Source organism: Citrus sinensis, chromosome 5 (assembly GCF_022201045.2).
Source record: "Citrus sinensis cultivar Valencia sweet orange chromosome 5, DVS_A1.0, whole genome shotgun sequence".
Classification (NCBI taxonomy): Eukaryota; Viridiplantae; Streptophyta; class Magnoliopsida; order Sapindales; family Rutaceae; genus Citrus; species Citrus sinensis.
In genome coordinates, this window is record NC_068560.1 from 2,927,940 (window position 1) to 2,933,801 (window position 5,862).

General features: G+C 33.7%; 1 long non-coding RNA gene across 4 annotated transcripts; it reads left to right on the top strand.

Annotated features, from left to right (window-relative positions):
- The first annotated feature begins 460 nt into the window (after positions 1-460).
- LOC102611644 (uncharacterized) lies at positions 461-5,622 on the top strand. 4 transcript variants are annotated; one of them, XR_008055206.1, is made up of 5 exons: positions 461-1,313; positions 1,618-1,719; positions 1,830-1,895; positions 1,970-2,057; positions 5,077-5,622. It is a non-coding gene; the product is annotated as an uncharacterized LOC102611644 (long non-coding RNA). The 4 variants fall into 4 exon arrangements; XR_008055205.1 differs by having other exon boundaries at positions 463-1,313; positions 1,973-2,057; positions 5,058-5,622; XR_008055204.1 differs by having other exon boundaries at positions 468-1,313; positions 1,973-2,057.
- The last annotated feature ends 240 nt before the right edge of the window (positions 5,623-5,862 follow it).

A 5,862-nucleotide genomic window follows, 5' to 3' on the forward strand; every position in this document is an offset into this window, starting at 1 on the left:
GGGTTCATATATATATATATATATATATATATATGAAAAAAGGTTACAAATATACGTACAGATTGTTCCTGCAACTCCCAAGTTCAGTTAGATTGCGTTCTGTTGTATCACTTAATTGGCAGCCTCTTTCTAAAAAGAAAATTTTGACGTTTATTATTTGATAATTTTTCGGGATAATTAAATAGCTGAATTAAATTCTGATGGAGTGTTAATAAAAGAATTCTCAAAGTAAATATATCCATATTGTGTGTGTGTATATATATATGTTTAATACGCCAATAAAATTGGATAAGGTGTCATGACAGTTATTAATGTAGAAAATATTGGACTATTTGAACTAACTTAACTAATTATATATCTAAATCGAAAAACTGAAGAAATTAGTAAAGAATAAAAAATATTTTAAAATTCCTAGTACGTGAAAATTTGAAAAAGAAAAAAAAACTGCGAAATTATGGGCCCCGCAACTTTCGGGGAAAAACCAAAACATGTCAGCTTTCTCTCTCACTATCATTCGAAGAAGCATTCTCACGATCATTTGAAATTCTATGATATCAGGTTCAAATAAGACGAAGAGGTCGCTTTTTATCATGAACTTTCAGGTTTATTTTCAATTAATCTCACCAAATTTGACGGATTTGTTCACTAATTTCATGAATTTCACCTCTCACTCTCATTCGATTGAAGAAGCTTTCACTTCCATTTGAATTTTTTCGATCTCGATCGGTTTCAATACAGCGGAAGAGGTTTGATTTTAATCTCACTTTTATTCAAGAATTTCATATTAATCTCACCAAATTTGATGTGTTTTTCCTCTAATTCATTGTTAGGGATCCAATTTATGTCTCTTAATTTAAAAAGTTTAGGTTTGGGTTTTGATTATTTGATTATTAACCCTGTAGCCTTTGGATACTGTCAAAGAGAGTGTATTAATCCACATTAAGTATGTTGTATTGGAACTATTAAGCGGAAACTAGATGGCTTCTGTTTACTAACTTGTCTGTATTTTCGTCTTTAGTAACCCATTCTTTAAGCTACATTAGGGCATTAGAAACAGAGCTTGAAAAGGAATTAGTACCTGCATTCATTGTAGTGAAACTTGGACCAGCTTGTTCATTCGTATACAACTATTATAGCTGCGCAACTCCATTTACAATGCCTTTGCAATCAGGTGAGTTTATTAGAAAGGATAGGCTTCATGTTGGGATGTCTTTTGGTCTTCTTTTATTGTCTAGTAACTAATTTGGTCAACACTTTCTAGTGGCATGTGGAAACTGTTTTCTTCTTTGGATGTACTCATCATTGTACATGGGGTAAGTGGTGATCTTCATTACCTTAATTTTTTATATCTGGATTCTAGGCTTCTTACGTACTTATGTGAATCAGTTTTTAGCACAATCATTTGATAAATGTTACTCTATGGCTTCCAGAATTTTCTGAAGACTTTTTCATGGAATATTCTATGTTTTACCTTTCAAGGGGTTAAAAGTGAAAAATTAATTAATTGGACTCTGGAAATTGGTGTAGCTATCCTGTGGCCTAGTAGCTCTTAGAATTTTACAAAACTCCCTTTTCTAGTTATTTGATTTCCTCTCATATTTGTTTGCTGAATTACAGGTCTATCATTGGAATCTTAGATTATATGCTTGTATGTGGCTTTGAGATGTGCTTCTATTGTACTTAGATGGTATTGCGAGCAAATTGCTAGTGCTACTTCAGGTATATTGACAGAACAATCAACACCTGGTTTATAATACATATATTTATATCACACTATACTTTAATGAACAAACATTTTCTTCCTCTAAATTTCGCTTATTTGGTGCCAGAATGGAAAACAAATGGTGCAAGAAGGTGTATTAATTGCCGTGGCATCAGTTGCTGACTCATCTCAGGTATTCTATAAAATATGCTTTGATTAGAATTTATTTGTTATAGAAAGCTGTCTGACAGGATGATTTTGTTGTAGTAGCTGCTCAGATGCTAACTTCTTTTAATCGGAAAAAGAAAAAAAAGGAATATAGGGAAGCAAAGTATATGTTCAATTAAAAGAAAAGGTATGTACAAAAGTGAACAATCTGTCGCTCCTTATAGTATCTCTTCCGCATTTGAATTATTATTTTTTTTGGGTGAAAAAATATTTCTAGATACATATAATGGTCTTTCCTGTCTGTTCACCTAATATTTAACTAATGTTGAAGGCTGAAGATTTAATTACTGAGCAGCCAGATGGAGTCCATCCCTGTATTGATTACCATAACAGCGGGTTTAAAAACAAAAACTTTAAATTTTGATTTTCATTTTATCCTAAAACCTCAATGTCAATATTTTCAGACTAACCATCCTTTCACCACTCTAAATCAGAAAACATATCAGTAATGATCTTTAAATTTTGAAACTAACCAGATGTTGACTTTTTTCATGTTAGAGTTGAATCCGAATTGCAATTAATTTGTTAAGTGAAGCCTATGAGCAACCAGATGCTTTCATTGAATTAGATAATTGGATTGGTGTTCGTTGTTTACTTGGATATGTGAGTTGGACTGTTCTCCATATGTTGAAGTTGGTTATGCAAGTTGAAACCAGTCTGTTCAAGCATGATGTTGACTTTTGGGAAGTAAGAGTTGGGATTTCATGTCTTGAATCAAAGCTGAGACTTCAGGTTGAAAGTAATTGCAGCTTTAGCCTGTTTAGCATAGGTTGATGAGACTGAGTGGTGTACTCTAAAAGAAAGGAATGTTAATCACATGAACACAAATTTTTATTCTATAAGCTTAGTTGTGAATCCTCTTTTATAGGCAAGATTCGCTTAGCATTTTCTCTTACTAAGGATGAACTAATGTCACTAACCCTGTCCAAGTGAAATTATGTTAAAAGGCTAAGCATGCATTAAGTTAGTGTGAGAGTCCCCTGAAGTCTATGGCAGCTTTGAGCTAGAGCTGAGTGTTCATTCAGCATTTTGGGTTTTGGTTGTTCTCTATCTTGTCTGAACCCACTTGAGATAAAGCCTCAGAGTTACATTCCACCCATGATATTTGAGTTTGTCGAGTTACACCATATCTTATACTTTTTCCTGAAAACAAGTATATATGTTAAATCAGGTAGAAAAAATTATTTACTAGTTGTTATGGGTGCAACTCATGTTTTGAAACATTTAAGATTTTGAGCCATTATGTTACTAGTCCGTTGGTTTTAAGGTACTAAAAGACAGTCACAACAACAGTTTGTTCATTCATAGACAACTATTAGAGTTGCGCAACTCCATTCATATTCCCCCAGTTTTGGCCACAGCTGTCTTGTGTGCATGGAATTTAGAGAATAAATAAATTTAAGTGTAGACTAATATTTCTTTCCTTCTATGATATATCCAATGAACCAAATTTTTGAATTACACTTTATTTTTTGTTTTCCTCAAAAATGCATTTCCTCCTGAAGATTTTTTCCTCTGAATTTTCTGTGTTTCACCTTTCAAGGGGTTTAATTTTATGGAAACAAACTTTTAAGTTTATAAGATAGGACCTTACACCATCAATTAGGACTTAATGTTCTGGGGAATGACTCAATATTTAGGTAGAAACTATTTCAAATGCTGTGAAATGAGAGATTTAGAGTTTTTTATCTTTTTTTTTTCGTCCTCTGATAAATTATGATATTGATATGCTCTCTGATTTTGTATATGCTGTCACAAGTCTTATATTTCCATGTGACTCAAATTTTTTTTTCTTCCTGGTCATGCGCTATTTTCTGTTTTGGTGAGTGGTTTATATGCTTGTATGTGGCTTTGAGATGTGTCTCACTTAGATGGTATTGTGAGCAAATTGCTAGTGCCACTTCAGGCATACTGACAGAACAATCAACACCCGGTTTATAATTCATGCATTTATATGACACTCTAATTTATTCATCTAGTGAAAAATCATGCACCGGCAGATTTCATCACTGAATTGGATGATTAGATTGGCATTTGGTGTTCACTTGGTCATGTGAATAGGGCTGTTGTCTGTATGTTGAAGTTGGTGATGCAAGTTGAAAGTAACCTAATATTGACTTTTGGCATGTTAAGAGTTGAATCGCAATTGCAATTAATTCATTAAGTGACACTTATGAGCCATTCAATGTTTACTTAGACATGTGAGTCGGACTGTTCTCCATATGTTGAAGTCAGTTATGCCATTCGAAACCAATCTGTTTAAGCCTGATGTTGACTTTATGCAAGTTAGAGTTGGGATTTCATGTCTTGAATCAAAGCTGAGACTTGGGGTTGAAAGTAGTTGCACCTTTAGCCTGTTTAGACATAGAGTGATGGGACTGAGTGGTGTACGGTAAAAGAAAACGATGTTAATGTAAGCGAATTTATAATTTAAGAGCTAACCATGCATTAAGTTAGTGTGAGAGCCCCCTGAAGTCTTTGTCAGATTTGAGCTAGAGCTGACTATTCATTCCGCATTTTGGGTTTTGGTTGACCTCTATCTTGACTGAACCCACTTGAGATAAAGCCCCAGAGTTACTTTCCACCATGATATTTGAGTTTGTCGGGTTAGCATATCTTATACTTTTCCTGAAAAACAAATATATATGTTAACCCAGGTTGAAAAAATTATTTACTGAGTTGTTATGGGTGCAACTCATGTTTTGAAACATTTAAGATTTCTAGCCATTATTTTACTATCCCGTGGTTTTTTAAGGTGGAAGAGACAGTCAAAACAACATAATATCTTAATGACTTATAATAATCCTACAAGTGCACATGGTCTAAAAATATCAAATTTAAAACGGTCTTAGGGTTGGAAAAGATAGGGTAGAGTTGATGAATGTTTTGTGAGTTTGAATGAAGGGAAAAAATAATAATAATGATAAGTCAAGTGTATACTATTTGAAAACCCTGCTTCATCATGTGAAATGGATTGAATTGCTGTAAGATCTGTCCAACTTAAACTGTCTAAACTCATTTACAGGCTTGCGAGAACAAAGAATTTTTTTTTTTTTTTTATAGCAACTCCAGAGTCATTTAAAAATGGAAAATTTTCCCTAAAGCCGTTTTTGTTGTATGATTAAAGAGAAATGTGAGATTTTCAGGTTGAAGGAAGGACAATAAAAGCCCAGATATGGGATGCTGCAGGTCAAGAGCGATACAGAGCAGTAACGACTGCCTATTATAGGGGCGCACTCCGAGCTCTTTTAATTTATGATGTGACAAAATCAACAACATTTGAAAATGTGAGCCGGTGGCTGAAGGATCTGAGGGACCATGCAGACTCCAACATCGTGATCATGATGATTGGCAACAAGGCTGATCCGAAACACCTCCAACTTCTATGGTGATGGCCTCTCTCCCTCTGTTACTCTCAATTTCTTCCCATTTTGTCGTGTTCCAACTTCTATGTTAACTTTTCAGGCTCTCGATGGTTTATTGTTGAAACTTATTTTTATTTAATTTTTGTTAACAATGTTGTATTTGAATTATTCACCTCATTGTTGTTGCGACTTGAGATATCAGAATTATTTTGTTATGGCAGTGTGCAGTGTGCACTAGCAATGTTACAGCTTACTCTGGTTTTTCAGTGTATAATATACTGCTTCAGTTGGATTCTCCATTACAAGGCAATGAAGTTGGCTTTAACATTTTCTATGGCCATTTTTGTAATTTGATTTGACAAAAATGGTATTTTCCTTGTGTGTTTGCCTCAAACAATTGCAATTTTCTAGTTATAATGTTATTGAAACAACATCCAAATCGCGTTAAATCTCTTTTACTATACAAAAGTCTCTATGAATTTGTTGCTGTTGTTATTATTATTATTATTTTTCAGTTCATTGCATTACTTTGACCATTACACGGTCTTTTATAGTAAGTCCCGACGT